The sequence below is a fragment of the Xenopus laevis genome, chromosome 1S (assembly GCF_017654675.1).
Source record: "Xenopus laevis strain J_2021 chromosome 1S, Xenopus_laevis_v10.1, whole genome shotgun sequence".
Lineage (NCBI taxonomy): Eukaryota > Metazoa > Chordata > Amphibia > Anura > Pipidae > Xenopus > Xenopus laevis.
The window spans coordinates 132,318,618-132,338,878 of NC_054372.1; positions in this window are offsets into that span (position 1 = coordinate 132,318,618).

Below are 20,261 nucleotides of genomic sequence, written 5' to 3' on the forward strand. Positions count from 1 at the left end.
GGCTCAAGAGGGGAATGATGGAGACACTCACTGATGACGGGTAAGTTCTAAAGGGACACTAAGATTCAGGTCCGGACTGGGATATAAAAACAGTCCTTAGCATTTCAAATAAGAGAGACCTTAATGTCCTCATTAGCTCAATGAATGGTGACTGCCTATAACATCTCAGCCTCTTTGGCATTTGCCAGAAACCACAGCTTGCCCGTCTGGGCCTGACTAAGACCCCCAAAATTAAGTGTCCTATATATAGACAACCCAAGGCAGGTGATTGGGAGTCTTAGAAGCTATATTAAATAACACAGAAATATCACATATAATAATATAAGAAGTGCAGTTATATAAACTGGTATGTGTGAAGGCATAGGGCATACAGAACAAGAGATGACCAAGCTCAATTATCCTTATATTTTCTCTGAAGTTTAGCAGCAAGCAGGCCATGAAGTAAATGCTGACAACACAGAACATTTTTTGGTGGACTAGTTTACACCACTAGAATTCTATTGTGATTGTGATTCTTGTGTTACCAATATAGTTGATATATACATATATAATACACAAAAGTCATGAATATCCTGTAAACTATATTCTTATTAATGGCTCTTAGTGATGTCATCGGTTATAAACAAAGCTTAGTGATGTTATTTTTGTCACATGACTCATTAAAGCTTGTTTATTATAATAAATACCCCTTGTTGAAAAATATAAGGATATTAGAAGTAACCTCGGAGTTCCATAACCTGTATAAAAGGTCATGGAGCTCCTTGGTGACTTATAAAATCCTTATATTTTATAATAGTGGTACTTTATTCACTATATATAATCGACAGTTTGGTTAATTCCCCCATGGGACAAAACTGTAAATTATATAATTATGAATGGGGTGTTCCTACATCAGTACGGGCTGTTGACATGCTCCTATCAATGGTTTGGGTACTCCATTACTTGGTGCCCCTATAACTTGGGAGCTAGATGAAGAGAATCATGTATTTCAACGTGTATTTGATTAAGTTAATCATACGAATAATGAGTGGCAATTTGAGCAAAATTGTATGATAAAACCTATACCATTCACTCTAGCAGGTATCACGTATTAACATTTTTTTTGTGTTTCAGTTTGCATTATCAGAATAAGCTCTTCTTAGGTCATAATCTCATCTCCTAAAAACAACTAACACTTACTTGGGTTCCACTTTCTGTAGTACCTCTGCTAGGCTCCACTCACTAACCCATTCACCCATCCCCTTCATTGGCACATTCACCCAGCCCCCTCCGAAACAATCACATACCCTCTCAACCCCCTCACTGACATATTCACCCACCCAGCCCCCTCACCGACACATTCGCCCACCCAGTCCCTTTACCAACACATTCACCCACCCTACCAGCCCCTTTCTGACATATCTGCCCACCCTCCCCACCCCTATGCACCACATTCGCCCTTCCTCCGAGCCCCTCACCAACACATTCGCCCATCCTCCCATCCCCTTCACCGACACATTCCCCAATCCTCCCATCTCTCTCACTGACACATTCGCCCACTCTCCCAGCCACCTCATCGACACTTTCGCCCACCCTCCGAGCCCCCTCACCAACACATTAGCCCACTTTCCGAGCCCCCTTACCGACACATTCGCCCACCCTTCCACACCCTTCACTGATACATTCACCCACCCTCCCACACCCCTCACCGACACATTCGCCCACCCACACAACTCCCTCACTAACACAATCAACCACCCTCCCAGCCTCCTCCTCGACCCATTTACCCAGCCCCCATCCCTCTCACATACACATTATCCCCATTCACCAACACACTCACTCCCCCACTGACAATTTCAACCACCCTCGCATCCCTTTCATCGACACATACACCCACTCTCCTTTCCCCCTTACTGACACATTCACCCACCCTTCTATCCTCTGCACTGACACATTCACCCACCCAGCTCTCTCACTGACACTTTCACCCACTCTCTCAGCCCCCTCGCCGACACATTCAACTACCCTCCCACTAGCCTCAATGACACATTCACCCATCTAGTGGATGAATGTGTCGTGAGGGGATGGAGGGTGGGCAAATGTGTTGTTAAGGTGGATGGGAGGGTGATTGAATGTGTCAGTTAGTGGGATCAGAGGGTGGGCAAATGTGTCAGTGGGGGGGCTAGGAGGGTGGATGAATGTGTTGGTGAGGGGGATGGGAGGGTAGATGACTGCGTCCATGAGGGAGATGGGAGGGTGGTCGTGCTAGCGGGAAGGGAGGGTGGTCGTGCTAGCGAGAAGGGAGGGTGGGTGGCTGTGTCAGCGAGGGTAATGGAAGGGTGGTCAAAACTATCAACGTGTGGGATGGGAGGTGGACAAAAGTATCAGCGAGGGGGATGGGAGGGTGGGTGAATGTGGGGATGGGCATATGTCAGCGGGTGGGATGGGAGGGTGAAAATATCAGTGAGTGGGATGGGAGAGTGGGCAAATGTGTCGTGAGGATGGAGGGTGGGCAAATATGTTTGCGAGGGGAATGGGAGGATGGAAGAGTGTATTGATGAGGGGTGGGAGTGTTGGCTAGGGGGATGGTTGGATGGTCGAGTGTATCATGGAGGTATATGGGAGGGTGGGCGAGTGTGTCGTCGAGGGCGTGAGAGGGTGGGTGAGTGTGTCGGCTAGGGGGATGGTTGGATGGTTGAGTGTATTGGGGAAGTAAATGGGAGGGTGGGCGAGTGTGTCAGCGAGGGGGATTGGAGGGTGGGTGAATGTGTCGGTGAGTAAGATTGGAGGGTGGGAAAGTGTGTTGGCGAGGTGGATTGGAGGGTGGGCGAATGTGTGGGGATGTGAGGGTATGCGAGTGTGTTGGTTAGGAGGATGGGAGGGTGGGCATATGTCAGCGGGTGGGATGGGAGGGTGAAAATGTCAGCGGGTGGGATGGGAGGGTGAAAATGTCAGCGAGTGGAATGGGAAAGTGGGCGCGTGCGTAGGCAAGGGGGATGGGCAAATATGTTTGTGAGGGGGATGGGAGGGTGGGCGAGTATGTTAGTGAGGGGGATGGAGGGTGGGTTGAGTGTCGGCTAGGGGGTGGTTCAATGGCCGAGTGTATCGGGGAGGTAAATGGGAGGGTGGGCGAGTGTGTTAGTGAGGGGGGATTGGAGGGTGGGCAAATGTGTCGGTGAGTGGGATAGGAGGGTGGGCAAGTATGTTGGCGAGGTGGATTGGAGGGTGGGCAAATGCGTCAGCAAGGAGGATGGAGGGTGGGCAAATACAGGGGCCGGAGACTACGCGGCAGCAATCGGCCTAGGCCCTGCGCCGTCCTGCGCCAGGGCCCTCCCCCCTCTAGTTCCGTTTCTGGGACAAATATTTCTGCTAGGGGGATAGGAGGGTGGGTAAATGTGTCGGTGAGGGGGATGAGAAGGTGGGCAAATGTGTTGGTGAGGTGGATTGGAGGGTGGGCAAATGTGTCGACAGTGAGTGGGATGGGATGGTGGGCAAGTGTGTTGGCAAGGTGGATTGGAGGGTGGGCGAATGTGTCGGCGAAGGGGATGTGAGGGTATGGCGTTGTGTGTTGGTGAGGGGGATGGGAAGGTGGGCATATATCAGTGGGTGGGATGGGAGGGTGAAAATATCAGTGAGTGGCATGGGAGAGTAGGCAAATGTGTAGTGAAATGGGAGGGTGGGCAAATATGTTTGCGAGGGGGATGGTTGGATGGTCGAGTGTATCAGGGAGGTAAATGGGAGGGTGGGCAAGTGTGTCTTTGAGTGGCGTGAGAGGGTGGGTAAGTGTGTCGGTGAGTAAGATTGGAGGGTGGGAAAGTGTGTTGGTGAGGTGGATTGGAGGGTGGGCGAATGTGTGGGGATGTGAGGGTATGCGAGTGTGTTGGTTAGGAGGATGGGAGGGTGGGCATATGTCAGCGGGTGGGATGGGAGGGTGAAAATGTCAGCGGGTGGGATGGGAGGTGAAATGTCAGCGAGTGGAATGGGAAAGTGGGCGCGTGCGTAGGCAAGGGGGATGGGCAAATATGTTTGTGAGGGGGATGGGAGGGTGGGCGAGTGTGTTAGTGAGGGGGATGGGAGGGTGGGTTGAGTGTCGGCTAGGGGGGTGGTTCAATGGCCGAGTGTATTGGGGAGGTAAATGGGAGGGTGGGCGAGTGTGTTAGTGAGGGGGGGATTGGAGGGTGGGCAAATGTGTCGGTGAGTGGGATAGGAGGGTGGGCAAGTATGTTGGCGAGGTGGATTGGAGGGTGGGCAAATGCGTCAGCAAGGAGGATGGGAGGGTGGGCAAATACAGGGGCGGAACTACTGGGGGAGCAGGGGGTGCGAGCGGGCCAGGGCCCGCACCCCATCAGGGCCCCCGGCAGCCCTACTGAGGGGGGCGGGGGCCCGGCTGCGCGTCCTGCGCCAGGGCCCTCCCCCCTCTAGTTCCGTTTCTGGGCAAATATGTCTGCTAGGGGGATAGGAGGGTGGGTAAATGTGTCAGTGAGGGGGATGAGAAGGTGGGCAAATGTGTTGGTGAGGTGGATTGGAGGGTGGGCAAATGTGTCAACAGTGAGTGGGATGGGATGGTGGGCAAGTGTGTTGGCAAAGTGGATTGGAGGATGGGTGAATGTGTCGGCGAGGGGGATGTGAGGGTATGCGTGTGTGTTGGTGAGGGGGATGGGAAGGTGGGCATATATCAGTGGGTGGGATGGGAGGGTGAAAATATCAGTGAGTGGCATGGGAGAGTAGGCAAATGTGTAGTGAAATGGGAGGGTGGGCAAATATGTTTGCGAGGGGGATGGTTGGATGGTCGAGTGTATCAGGGAGGTAAATGGGAGGGTGGGCAAGTGTGTCGTTGAGGGGCGTGAGAGGGTGGGTGAGTGTGTCGGCTAGGGGGATGGTCGAGTATATTGGGGAGGTAAATGGGAGGGTGGGCAAGTGTGTCAGCGAGGGGGATTGGAGGGTGGGTGAATGTGTCGTGAGTGGGATTGGAGGGTGGGAAAGTGTGTTGGCGAGGTGGATTTGAGGGTTGGAGAATGTGTGGGCGAAGGGGATGTGAGGGTATGCGAGTGTGTTGGTTAGGAGGATGGGCATATGTCAGCGGGTTGGATGGGAGGGTGAAAATGTCAGTGAGTGGAATGGGAAAGTGGGCGCGTGCATCGGCAAGGGGGATGGGCAAATATGTTTGTGAGGGGGATGGAAGGGTGGGCGAGTGTGTCGGTGAGGGGGATGGGAGGGTGGGCTGAGTGTCGGCTAGGGGGTGGTTCAATGGCTGAGTGTATCGGGGAGGTAAATGGGAAGGTGGGCAAGTGTGTTAGTGAGGGGGCTTGGAGGGTGGGCAAATGTGTCGGTAAGTGGGATGGGAGGGTGGGCAAGTATGTTGGCGAGGTGGATTGGAGGGTGGGCAAATGTGTCAGCAAGGAGGATGGGAGGGTGGGCAAATTTGTCTGCGAGGGGGATAGGAGGGTGGGTGAATGTGTCGGTGAGGGGGATGAGAAGGTGGGCAAATGTGTTGGTGAGGTGGATTGGAGGGTGGGCAAATGTGTCAACAGTGAGTGGAATGGGATGGTGGGCAATTGTGTTGGCAAGGTGGATTGGAGGGTGGGTGAATGTGTCGACGAGGGGGATGTGAGGGTATGCACGTGTGTTGGTGAGGGGGATGGGAGGGTGGGCATATATCAGTGGGTGGGATGGAAGGGTGAAAATGTCAGTGAGTGGAATGGGAGAGTGGGCGTGTGCGTCAGCAAGGGGGACAGGAGGGTGGTCAAATGTGTTGTGAGGATGGGAGGGTAGGAAAATATGTTTGCGAGGGGGATGGGAGGGTGGGCGAGTATGTCGGCGAGGGGGATGGGAGTGTAGGTGAGTGTGTCGGCTAGGGGGATGGTTGGATGGGCGAGTGTATCGGGGAGGTAAATGGGAGGGTGGGCGAGTGTGTCAGTGAGGGGGATTGGAGGGTGGGCGAATGTGTTGGTGAGTGGGATGGGAGGTTGGGCAAGTATGTTGGTGAGGTGGATTGGAGGGTGGGCAAATGTGTCAGCGAGGAGGATGGGAGGGTGGGCAAATATGTCTGCGAGGGGGATAGGAGGGTGGGTGAATGTGTCAGTGAGGGGTATGAGAAGGTGGGCAAATGTGTTGGTGAGGTGGATTGGAGGGTGGGAAAATGTGTTGACGAGGATGGGAAGGTGGGCAAATATGTCTGCGAGGGGGATTGAATGGTGGGCCGAATGTGTCTGTGAGGGGGATGGGTGGATGAATGTATTGGGAAGGGGGATAGGTGGGTGGGCAAATGTGTCGGCGAAGGGGGTGGTAGGGTGCATGATTGTTTTAGAGAGGAAGATGGGAGGATGTGTGATTGTTTTGGAGATGGGGATGGGTTAGAGACTGGAGCCTGGCATAGGAATTACAGGAAGTAGAACCCAACTAAGTGTTAGGTCTTTGATGAGATAACTATTTGGACCTAAGAAGAGCTTATTCTGATAATGTAAATTGAAGCAAAACGAAGGGTAATTCTTGATATCTGTCACAGTAATTGGTATAGGTGTTATCGTTCAATTATCCTTAAGTTGGCACTCATTATACCCATGATGAACTTAATCAAATCTAAATCTAAAGAAATATTTGATCCAAATCATTTTGCACCTCCAAAGTGATTGGGCCAAGAAGTAATGGAGTACCTTAAACATTGGTAGGAACATGTAAACATACCCAACGGTCTGCATTTAAAGTTTTTTCTGTAGTTATATCCATTTACAATAGGCTATTCTCAGTCCACAAACCAGTAGTAAAAAAAAAGTCTTCAGGAGACCATTGGTTTGCTCCACAATACCCTAACATGTGGGACAATACACAGAGACAAATCACTATTTTACCCACAGTGTTGTTTTTAGCAAAGGATTTATATTATTAGTTTGTTAAATGACTGCCATTGTCTGAGTATAGAATGTCACCTCTTGGGAAGATGTCACCCTTCCCACTCAACAACACATGCACCCAACCACCCAGCCTTTTCACCTTCACATTCACCCACATATCCAGCCCCATCATGACACATCCACCTGCCCTCCCAGGGCCCTCATGATACATTCACTCACCCGCCAAGCCCTCTCACCAACACATTAACCAACCCATCCAGCCCCCTCAAATATAAATTCACCCACCCTTCAAGCCTCCTCACCAATATATTTACCCACCAAGCCTCCTCACCAAACATTCACCCAACCACCCAAACCACTTACTGACATTTTCGCCCACCCATCCCACTCCCCGACTCATTCAACCCCTCCCTGACATATTCATCGACCCATCCAGTCCCCTCACCGAAACATTCACCCACCCATCCAGCCCCTTTCACTGACACATTTACCAACACATCCAACACCCACATTGACACTTTCACAAACCAATCTAGCCCCCCTCACCAACACATTTACCAACACATCCACCACCTTCATTGACACTTTCACCTACCCATTCAGTCCACTCACCCTCATGTGTCGGTGAAGGGACTGGGTGGGTGGGTGAATGTGTCGGTGAAGGGGCTGGGTTGGTCAATGTGTCGGTGATGGGCCTGGGTAGCTGAATGTGTCGGCGAGGGGAATAGGGGGTTGGGTTATTGTATTGGTGAGAGGGATGGGAGGGTAGGTGAATGTGTCTGTGAGTGGGGTGGGTGAATGTGTAGGTGAGTGGGAGGGGACAAGGATATGGGAGGTTGATTGAATGTGTTGGTGAGTGAGATGGGAGGGTGAGTGGGATGGGAGGTTGTGTGAATGTGTCGGTGAAGGCACTGGGTGGGTGAATGTGTCGGTGAGGGGGTGGGTGAATGTGAAAGTGAGAGCGCTGGGTGGGTGAATGTGTCAGGGAGAGGGATGGGTGGGTGAATGTCTTGCTGAGGGGCTGGGTTGGTGAATGTATCAGGGAGATGGCTGGGTAGTTTCGATGAGTGGGATGGCAGGGTGAGTTAATGTGTCGATGAGTGGGAGGGTGGGTTAATGTATAAGTGAGTAGGATGGGAGGGTGGGTGAATGTGTCGGTGAGTGGAATGAGTGTCAATGAGGGTACTTGATGTTTGGTAAATGTGTCATGAAAGGACTTTGGATGTGTGAATGTGTCGGATGAGTGGGATGGAAGGGTGGGTGAATGTGTCGGTGAGTAGAGGGATGGTGATGATAGTGGTAGAATTGTAATCAGTGAGTAGGATCGGGAGGGTGGCGTGAATGTGTTCGGTGAGTAGGAGGATGGGTACAGGATGGGTGAATGTATCAGTGAGTAGGATGGAGATGGTGTGTGGTGAGATGTGTCGGTGAGTGGGATGGGGGGGTGCATGAATGTATCGGAGAGTGGAATGGGTGTCAATGAGGGTACTGGATGTTTGGTAAATGTGTCATGAAAGGAATTTGTGTGTGAATGTGTCGGTGAGTGGGATGGAAGGGTGGGTGAATGTGTCAGTGAGTGGGATGGGGGGTGCGTGAATGTGTTGGTGAGTGGAATGGTGTCAATGAGGGTACTGGATGTTTGGTAAATGTGTCAGTAAGGGGGGATGTATGGGTGGGTGAATGTTTTGGTGAGGGGACTGGATGGGTTGGTGAATGAGTCAGTGAGGGACTGAATGTGTCAGTGAGGGGGATGGGTGGGTGAAAGTGTCAGTGAGTGGCCTGGGTGGTTGGGTGAATGTTTTGGTGAAGGAGCTGGGTGAGTAAATGTGTCAGTGAGGAGGCTGGAAGGGCGTGTAAATATATATTCAAGGGGGCTGGATGGGTGGGTGAATGTGTTGGTGAGGAGGCTTAGAGGGTGAGTGAATGTGTCATGACGGGCTGGGAGGGCAGGTGGATGTGTCGTGACTGGGCTGGATTTGTAGGTGAATGTGAAAGGGGTGGTTGGATGCATGTGTTGTTGAGGCGGAAGGGTAACATTTTCCATTTTTTCTTTACTCAATCATTTCAGACAATGCCAGTCATTTTAAGAGATGGTTATTGATGTAGAATGACGATATATCTCTGTGTATCTTCCTACTTGTAATGGTATTGTGGAGTGAACCAATGGTCTCCTAAAAACATTTTGTTGACTTCAGCTTTGTGGACCGACAACCTATTGCAATATTTACAGCAGAAACTTTGAATGAAACATACCATTGGGAATGTTCACATGTTCCTACCAATGGTTTGGGTACTTCATTGATTGGTACCCCTATCATTTGGGAGGAGCTAAATAATGGGGATCATATATTTCTAACTGGATTCACTTAAGTTAATCAAATGTATAATGATTTTCAACTTGAGAAAAATAGGATGATAAAACATATACCCCGTACTCTAGCAGGTGTAAAGTACAACCTTTCTGTTTTGCTTCAGTTTACATTATCAGAATAAAATCTTCTTACGTCCAAACACTCATTTCATGAAACCACATAAGACTTCCATGGGGGTGTACTTCCTTTAATCTCTCTGCCAGGCCCCATTCCCGTCACATATACCCAACCTCCTCACCGACACATTCACTCACCCACCCATCCCATTCACCGACACATTCCTGCTCCCACCAAGCCCCCTCACTCGACACATTCCCCTACCCATTACACCTCTTCCCTTACACATTCACTTACCCAACCCCCTCACTGACACATTCACCTGCCCTTCAATCCCACTCACCGACACATTCATCTGTTCGGCACACTCACCGAAATATTCACCCATTCTCCCAGCACCCTTATCGACACAATCATGTATGTATGTATATTTTTATTTGTAAAGCGCTCCATGAGGGCAAAGCACTGTATAGCAAAACAATAAATTAGTAGTAACAAACAAGGGGTCATTGGAATAAAAAGTAACAATAAGTGCTTATTACAAATACAATTCACGTAAATATAAAAAATATAATTACAATACAGATTAAGTGCTCAGTGTCAAGGAAACAAAAGGCTAGAGGACCCTACCCCATAGGGCTTAAAGTCTAAATGGGAGGGTAACATACAGACACAATTCAGAGGGGTATTAAGGTGCTGTGGGTTACTGTTTGTTACACTGATATATAAGTGCCAGTTCAGGTGTTGTCCAGGTGCTCCCAGAGGTAGTCTTTGAGTTTTGTTTTAAACACATTGAAGGAGGATTCTCTCCTGGGAGATTCAGGAATGGCATTCCAAATATAAGGAGTCGCAAGAGAGAAGGGTTTGATACGGAAACAGCAGTAGTAGTGGGGGGTACAACCAAGCGGTTGCTCTGAGAAGAACGGATGTTTCGGGCAGGAACATATAGAGAAACAAGAGATGAGATGTAGATAGGTGCAGAGAAATGAAGGTTAATGGTTAATCATCCACCCAGCATCATCACCGATATTTTGACCCACCCTCCACCCCCCTCAGAGATATATTAATCCACTCTCCCACACCCTCGCTTGCACATTCACCTTCCCTCCAATCCCATGCATCAACACATTCACCCACCCTCCCTGCCCCCTCACCAACACATTCAACCAGCCCCTTACTGACACATTCACCCAGCCCCCTCACCGACATATTCACCCACCCTCCCAGCTTCAGTACCAAAACTGTACCCCCTCTCATCACCCTAACCGATACATTCAAAAACCCACCTCCCTCACTGACCCATTCACCCACCCTCCAATCCCCTCACAGACATATAAATCAACACTCCCAAACCTCTCCTTAATAATTTCACCCTACCTCCAAAGCTCCAGCACTGACAAATTCACCCATACAGCCCCCTCACCAACACATTCACCCATCCTCCCAGCCCACTCACGTCATACTCCCACCATTACAGCACCATAGCCAACACATTCATCCAGCCCCTCATTGGCATACTCATCCACTCTCACATCCCCCACCAATACATTCAGGAACACTCCCGCCCCATGAAATATTTACCCACCCTTCCAGCACCCACACAGATACCAACCTTTCATCTACCTCGCCCACACATTCACCCTCCCACCCCTCACAGACACATTCACCCATCAGCTATTCACCGACACATTCACTCATCCTCCCATACCCCACCAGACATATTAATCCACACTCCCAACCCCTCATTCACCCTACCTCCCATCCCCCTAACCACACACATTCACCAACCATTCCAGCCCCCTCACCAACACATTTACACACCCTCCCATCCACCTCACTCATACATTCACCCACTCTCCCTTCCCCCTCACTGTCACATTCACACAACCTGACATCCCCTCATTGACATATTCACCCACTATTGCTTACCCTCAGCTCACAAATTCACCCATGCTCCCATCCCCCTCGCCAACATATTTCACACACTCCTTCGGGGGTTAATGTGTTGTTGAGGGGATGGGAGCATGGGTGAATGTGTTGGTGGATGAGAAGGTGTGTAAATGTGTCAATGAGGGGGCTAGAAGGGTGGGTGAATGTATCTATGAGGGGTAAGGGAGTGTGGGTGAATATGTTGGTGAGGGGGTGAAAGGGTGGGCCAATGAATTGGAGAGTGGGATGGGAGATGTGTGAATGAGTCGGTGAGGTGGATGGGAGGGTCGGTAAAAGTGTTGGTGAGGGGTATGGGAGGTTGGGCGAATACGTTGTGAGGGGGATGGAAGGGTGGGCAGATGCATCAGTGATGGGCCTTGAAGGGTGGGTGAATGCATCGGTGAGGGGCCTGGGAGGGTGGGCAAATGCATAGATAAGGGGGCTGGGCGAATGCGTCGGTGAGGGGGCTGTGGACGAATGCGTCGGTGAGAGGGCTGGGTGGGCGAATGTGTTGGTGAGGGGCTGGAAGGGTGTGCGAATGGGGTGGTGATGGGGATTGGAGGGGACGTGAGTGTTTTGGAGAGGGGGATGGGTGAGTGGGCAAATGCGTAGATGAGGGGGCAGGGTGAATGTGTCAGTGTGTGGGGGTCTGGCAGAGCAATTACAGAAAGAAGAACCTTAATAATGTTTTAGGTGTTTTCATGAGATGACTATTTGGACCTAAGAAGATTTTATTCTGTAAATGTAGGAAGGGAAAAAAAGGGGAATACTTGATAGCTTCTAGAGTAAAGGGTTTAGGTTTTATCATCCAATTTTGCTCATTATACTTATGATTAACTTTTCGAATCCACTTCAAAATATATGATCCCCATCATTTTGCTTCTGCAAAGTGAAAGGGGCACCAAGTAAAGGAGTACCAAAACTTTTGGTAGGAACATGTGAACACACCCAACAGTCTGTTTCCTTTAAAGTTTCTGCTTTAGTTATATACTTCTGAAATAGGCTGTTGTCAGTGAACAAAGCTGTAATCAACAAAAAGTCTTTAGGAGACCATTGGTTCTCTCCATAATTCCATTTGATGTGGGACTGTACAGAGACATATCGACATTTTCCATCAGTGCTGTTCGCAATGGATTCAGGTGACTGGAACTTAAATTACTTATTTTATTTTCATTGTCTGAATTATTGAGTGAAGAAATACCATGTCTTGGGAAAATATCTCCAGCCCCCTCACCTACACATCCACCCATCCACCATGCCTTCTCACATCACATTCAGCCACCAATCTAACACCTCAAACACACATTCGCCCGCCCTCCTAGCCCTCTCATGACACATTCAACCACCCTTCCAGCGCACTCACTGACACATTCTCCACCGTACAATCCCACTGACACATTCACTCACCCACCCATCACACCCACAACACATTCAGCACAACCCATCCCGATTACCACTACATTCACCCACGATCCATGTTACTGACACATTCACCCACCCACCCATCCCCTGCACCTTCACATTCACCCACCCATCCCCTCACTAACACATTCACCCAACCTCCCATCCCATTCACCGACAGTCACCCACCCTCCCATCACACTCACTGACACAATCACTCCACCTCCTATCCCACTCATCAACGCATTTGCCCACCCTCCCAGCCCCTCGCCGACACATCCAAGCCCCCACACACCACATTCAATGACCATCCCAGCCCCACACCAACACATTCAAACACTCTCCCATTCCACTAACCAACTCATTCACCCACAATCCATCCAATTTACCGACATATTCATCGCTCTCTCATCCTTTCACCAACACATCCTCCAACCCTACCATACCCTTCACCAACACATTCACCCAACCACCATTCTGGGGGGGGGCTGTGTGGGTAAATGTGTTAGTAAGGGGGCCATGTGGGTGGGTGAATATTGCGGAGAGGGGCAGGGTGGGTTGGTGAATGCGTTGTGAGTGGGATGGTGGGTGAATGTGTCAGTGAGTGGGAGGTTGAGTGAATGTGTTGGTGAGGGGACGTGGGTTGGGTGAATGCGTCTGTAAGGTAGGGTTGCAGTATGTGCTGGTGGGTGGGATGAGAGAGGCAGTGAATGTGTTGGTAAGTTAGATGGGAGTGTGGGTGAATGTGTTGGTGAGTGGGATGGAGGGTGGATGTGTCAATGAGGGGGCTGGGAGAGTGGTTGAATGTGTTGGTGTGGGGGCTGGGAGGTTGGGTGAATGTGTCATGTAAGGGCTGGGAGGGTGGTTAAATGTGTCGGTGACAGGGCTGGGAGGTTGGGTGAATGTGTCGGTTAGTGGGATGGGAGGGTGGGCAAATGTGTAGGTCACTAAGATGGGAGAGTGGGTGTATGTGTCGGTGAGTGGGATGGGAGGGTAGGCAAATGTGTCGGTGAGTGGGATGGGAGAGTGGGTGAATGTGTCGGTGAGTGGGATGGAAGGTGGGCAAAAGTGTCGGTGAGTGGATGGAGAGTGGGTAAATGTGTCGGTGAGTGGATGGTGGTATGGGAGGATGAGTGAATGTGTTGGTGTGGAGGATGGGGGTTGGGTGATTGTGTCGGTGAGGGGTATGGTAGGGTCGGAGAATGTGTTGGTGAGTGAGATGAGAGGGTCGGTGAATGTGTCGGTATGTTGGATGGGATTGTGGGTGAATGTGTTGGTGAGTGGGATGGGAGAGTGGTTGAATGTGTTGGTGTGGGGGCTGGAGGGTCATTGAATGTGGCATGTGTGGGTTTAGATGGTGGCTGTATGTGTCGGTGGGGGGCTGGGAGGATGGACAAATGTGCCGATAAGTGGGATGGGAGGGTGGGTGAATGTGTTGGTAATCAGGATGAGTGGGTGGAGAATGTGACGGTGAGTGTGATAGGAGGGTGAGTAAGTGAATGTGTCAGTGGGATAGTACGGTGGGTGAATGTGTCAGTGAGTGTGCTGGAAGGGTGGTTGAATGTGTCCTGAGCAGGCTAGGACGCTGGGTTAATGTAACTTTGAGGGTTGGAGGATGTGTTGGTGAGTGGGATGAGAGGGCCGGTGAATATGTCGGTAAATTGGATGGGATTGTAGGTGAATGTGTTGGTTAGTGGAATGGGAGAGTAGTTGAATGTGTCGGTGTGGGGGCTGGGAGGGTCATTGAATGTGGCATCTGAGGGCTTGGTTGTGTCGACGAGGGGGCTGGGACGGTGGGCAAATGTGTTGATGAGTGGTATAGGATGTTGGGCGAATGTGTTGGTGAGTGGGTTGGGAGGGTGGGTGACTGTCTGTGACTGGGATGGGAGGGTGGGTGAATGTGTTGGTGAGGGGATGGGTGGGTCAGTGTGAAGGTGACGGGATGGTGGTGGTGAATGTGCGTAACAGAGATCGTAGGTGAATGTGGTGGTAATCATGATGGGTTGGTGCTGAATGTGTCGGTGGGTGTGATGGGAGTGTGAGTGAACGGTCAGTGGGATGTACGGTGGTGAATGTGTCAGTGAGTGCGCTGGAAGGGTGATTGAATGTGTCCTGAGCAGGCTGGGAGGGTGGGCGAATGTGTCTTTGAGGGTGTTGGATTGGTGGCTGAATGTGATGTGAGAAGGCTGGGGTGGGATGTGTAGGTTAGGGGACTGGGAGATATTTTCCCAAGACATGGTATTTCTTACTCAATCAATTCAGACAATGACAGTCTGTAACACCCGCCACTGGTTTTGAGCGCTGGCGCATAAGCGCAGGCACGTGTCAACTTGGGCGCCGGCGTCGAGGCGCCCGCGCACGTCAAATCGGACGCCTGCACATGAATTGACGCTCCCATGCTTAGGAGCAATGACCTCTAGTTTGGGCGCCTGGCTTCCTATTGGTCCCTGATGTGTCTGTCTTCCTCAGCCTGCTCCTGATTGGTTCCTGTTTCCTTAAATACCTTCCTCTTCCTCCTCACATTGCCCAAGCTGGCTTCAGTTTCTACTGTTCCTGCTAAAGCCCTGGTTGTTCGAGTTTCCTGGTTTGACCTCTGCCTGTTTTCCTGACCCCTGAACCTTCGCTGCCTGAATCCGACCTCTGCCTGCATTTAACTACGCCTTAGCCTGACCCCTTGGTACTTCGCTTCTCTGAACCCGTCTTCTGGAAACGACCTTTGCCTGCACTTGACTACGCCTTGCCTGATCCCCTGTTACTTCGCTCCTGGTAACTCGCCTGGCTTCTCTACCACCTCCGCAGCAGAAAGCCCAGGGCCCCAAAAGGGCGTTGGTGAATACCTGGAGCCATTGAGAGGTTCCTGTTACCATCAGTTCTCCTGGATAAACTACCTTCCTCCGGGATCCAAGGTAAACAGATTGTTATAGTTAGCTTGGGCCAAAAGGATGGATCCCTCCCAAGCCGCTGGTCGTTCTTCCTCGTTGGAGACAGTCTTAGAGGCCCTTATGAAGCGTCTCGAGGACTCCGAGGCTTCTCAGTTGCACCTTGCCCAGAGCTTGCAGCACCTCTCAAATCGCCTTAATGCCTTGCAGGCTTCCCAGACTCCGCTGCCTCCTGTCTCTGTTGCACCACCAAGCCCAGTTTTGGTTCCGGCTCCATTGTCCAGCGGGGAGCGTTTTTCCTGCAGACCCAAGATCTCGGCTCCTCTTCGCTATTCTGGTGATCCAGAGACCTGTCGGGGTTTTTTGAATCAATGCAAGATTAATTTTGAACTCTCACACTTCCCGAATGATCCAAAGTGGCCTACGTCATGACCTTGCTTCATGGGAAAGCCTTGGCCTGGGCTTCTCCTCTTTGGAACGGGATGATCCGTTGGTTCACAACTCCACAGCATTTCTTTCCACTTTTCATGAGATTTTTGATGCCCCCGGCAGGAAGGAGAATGCCTCTACTCGCCTCCTGAAAATTTCCCAAGGGGCACTCTCCGCAGCTGAGTACGACATAGATTTCCGTACCATTGCCGCGGAGGTATCCTGGAACGAGGCCCTTTTAGCTGCCTTCTGGAACGGTCTCAATGAGTCCCTTAAAGATGAATTGGCTGCTCGAGATCTTCCTCCGCTGTTTGAAGACCTAGTCTCTCTGGTGATCGGCATTGATGTTCGTCTGAAGAAGAGGCTTTCGGCCAAGTCACGAGCCCATAGACTGCTCCTCGACTCCAACATCCCAGCTGCTCCGGCTAATTCTCTTCCTGTGCCGGAGGAACCCATGCTGCTGGGGGCTACCCGACTTACTCCTGAGAAAAGGTCTCGTCGCCGTACAGCAGGTCTGTGTCTTTATTGTGGCCTGAAGGGTCACTTTGTTAAGACCTGTCCTGATAAGCCTCAAACTCGGCCGCATGGAAACTCAAAAGCCTAGGTCGGCAGGTGGAGACCGTCCTGGGCACTGCCACTTCTTCTCCATCAAGAAATTTCTCTCGTCTGTTGGTTCCCTGCTGTATTAAACGTCTCTCCAGGACCATCCCTTGTCAAGCCTTTATTGACTCAGGTGCTGCTGGGAACTTCATTGATCTCTCTTTTGCCCGAGCTTCTTCCCTGCCTCTTGTCCCTCTTCAAGTGCCTCTGGCGGCTCATGCGATTGATGGTCCTCCCGTCTCTCCTGGTCTTATCACCCACTTCTCCTCTGTATTTGCAAGTTGGTGACCTCCATAAAGAAGAGATCTCGTTTCTAGCCATCTCCTGTCCTTCGACCCCTATCATTTTAGGGTTACCCTGGCTCCAGCTACATAACCCTATGATTGATCGGTCTTCTGGAAAGCTGTCCTACTGGAGTTCCTGCTGTTCCTCTAATTGTTTATCCTCCTCATCCTCTTCTCCAGTCTCCATTTGCTCCGTCTCCATGCTTGAGTCTCTTCCTTCCTGTTATAGAGACTTTTCTGACATCTTTGAGAAGAAGAGTGCCGAGGTTCTTCCCCCCCACCGGCCCTATGACTGTCCTATTGACCTGATCCCTGGAACTGTCCCTCCTAGGGGAAGAACCTACCCTCTGTCTGTGCCTGAAACCCAAGCCATGAAGGAGTACATCCAGGAAAATTTGGCTAGGGGTTTATTCGGAAGTGCAACTCGCCTGCTGGTGCTGGATTTTTCTTAGTCCAGAAGAAGGATGGGGGTCTTCGGCCGTGCATCGATTACCGGGTCTTAACATGAATACCGTTAAGAACAGGTATCCTCTTCCCCTTATCCCTGAGCTGTTCGATAAACTCAAGGACGCCAACATTTTTTCGAAGCTGGACCTGAGGGGAGCCTATAATCTGATTCGGGTACGTCAAGTGGATGAATGGAAGACAGCGTTTAACACATGTGATGGCCATTATGAATATCTAGTTATGCCATTTGGTCTCTGCAACGTGCCCGCTGTCTTCCAGGACTTTATGAACGATATTTTTCGAGATCTCCTCTATTCTTCTGTTGTTGTATATCTGGATGACATTTTGATTTGTTCTTCTTGTGAGTCTCTCCATGCTTCTCATGTGAGGCAAGTCCTTCAACGTCTCAGAGAGAATCATTTGTTCGCCAAGATCGACAAGTGCGAGTTCCATCAGTCGAAAATTTCTTTCCTTGGTTATGTCATCTCTCCCTCCGGCTTTGAAATGGATCCGGCCATGGTTTCGGCAGTCCTGAATTGGGTTCCTCCCTCTAATATGAAAACAGTCCAACGCTTCTTGGGGTTCGCCAATTTTTACAGGAAATTCATCAAGAATTTTTCCGGCATTGTCCTCACCCTTACTGCTCTTACCTGGAAGGGAATACGATTTGTCTGGTCTCCTGTGGCTCAGAGAGCGTTCGACGATCTGAAGCAAGCTTTTTGTTCTGCTCCCGTCTTAGTTCATCCAGATGTCTCTCTACCTTTTGTTTTGGAGGTGGATGCTTCAGAGTCCGTTGTTGGAGCCATTCTCTCTCAGCGGCCTGATTTCCAGGGTCCCCTACACCCTTGTACCTTCTTTTCCCGGAAATTTTCTTCTGCCGAGAGGAATTACGACGTTGGCCCAAGCTAACTATAACGATCTGTTTACCTCGGATCCCGGAGGAAGGTAGCTGATCCAGGAGAACTGATGGTAACAGGAACCTCTCTACGGCTCCGGTATTCACTGACGCCCTTTTGGGGCCCCGGGCTTTCTGCTGCGGAGGTGGTAGAGAAGCCAGGCGAGTTACCAGGAGCGAAGTAACAAGGGATCAGGCAAGGCGTAGTCAAGTGCAGGCAAAGGTCGTTTCCAGAAGACGGGTTTCAGAGAAGCAAAGTACCAAGGGGTCAGGCTAAGGCGTGGTTAAATGCAGGCAGAGGTCGGATTCAGGCAGCGAAGGTTCGGAGGTCAGGAAAACAGGCAGAGGGTCAAAACCAGGAAACTCGAACAACCAGGGCTTTAGCAGGAACAGTAGGAACTGAAGCCAGCTTGGGCAATGTGAGGAGGAAGAGGAAGGTATTTAAGGGAACAGGAACCAATCAGGAGCAGGCTGAGGAAGACAGACACATCAGAGACCAATAGGAAGCCACGCGCCCAAATTAGAGGTCATTGCTCCTAAGTATGCAAGCGTCCATTCCTGCGCAGGTGTCCGTTTTGACGTGCGCGGACGCCTCGACGCCGGCGCCCAAGTTGATGCGTGCCTGTGCTTAAGCACCAGCGCTCAAAACCAGTTGCGGGTGTTACACAGTCATTTTAAAACCAGTTATCTGAATACATTGCAGACAGAACTGATGTAAGATGGCAATATTTCTCTATGTATCATCCCACGTCTAAGGGTATTGTGGAGCGAATCATTGGTCTCCTAGACTTTTCATGACTTCAGCTTTGTGGTCCAACAACATCCAATTGCAAATGCAAATATCCAAAGCAGAAACTTTAAAGGAACAGTAAAGTCAAAAAATAAAAGTGTTTTAAAGTAATGAAAATATAATGCAGTGTTGCCCTGCACTAGTAAAACACTACTATTGTTTATATAAATAAGCTGCTGTGTAGCAATAGGGGCAGCCATTCAAAGGAGAAAAGGCTCAGATTACACAGCAGGTATCAGATAAACTGTCTGTCTGTCTAATGGTGTTATCTATTATCCATTAGTTAACCTGTGCCATGTAGCCGTTTTTCAATTTCCGCCATTGCTACACAGCAGCTTGTTTATATGGACTATAGTAGTGTTTCTGAAGCAAACATCAGTTTTACCAGTGCAGGGCAACACTACATGATATTTTCATTACTTTAAAACACTTTCATTTTTTGGTGTTACTGTTCCTTTAAATGAAACAGACTGTTGGGTATGTTCAAATGCTACTACCAATGGGCCCGTGTCCGTGTATAATTATGCAGATAATACCAATAACAGGTCACTGAGCTTTGTTATTTTTACTCACAGTCTTGAGATGCCTTTAGCCTTAAAAAGTAGCTTGTATTTTTTATGCAGAAAAACAACATTGGCTTCCAATGGGGTTTATGGTCAATGTACTTTGGGATGTTTTAGTAATCTTTGGTGGACAGCATTTACAAGTTGGTTCAAGGACATTGGACCAGGATTTTCCTTGGTTCAAGGATATTGGACAATAGTTAACCATGTTATAGAATGCTGGTCATTGTACTCTGTATGTCCTTGCCATAAGGCTTCCTGTAGTATGAATTTTAATTAAAAAAAACCTCTTTGTTATATACTCCTTTGTCTCCGGGGGCTCCCCACAATTATATTCTAGTTTGAACCTTTGCACGGCTCAAGAGGGGAATGATGGAGACACTCACTGATGACGGGTAAGTTCTAAAGGGACACTTAGATCAGGACTGGGATTTAAAAATAATCCTTAGCATTTCAAATACACAGAGGCCTTAAAGTCATCATTAGCTCGATGGTGACTGCCTGTGAAATCTAACAGTAGCCTCTTTGGCATTTGCCAGAAACCATAGATTGTCCGTCCGGGTCTGCCTAAGACCCCCAAAATTAAGTGTCCGCTATATAGACAACCCAAGGCAGGTGATTGGGAGTCTTAGAAGCTATATTAAATAACACAGAAATATCACACATAATAATATAAGAAGTGCCGTTGTATAAACTATTATGTGTGAAGGCATGGGACATATAGAATAAGAGATGACCAAGCTCAATTAATCTTATATTTTCTCTGCAGTTTAGCAGCAAGCAGT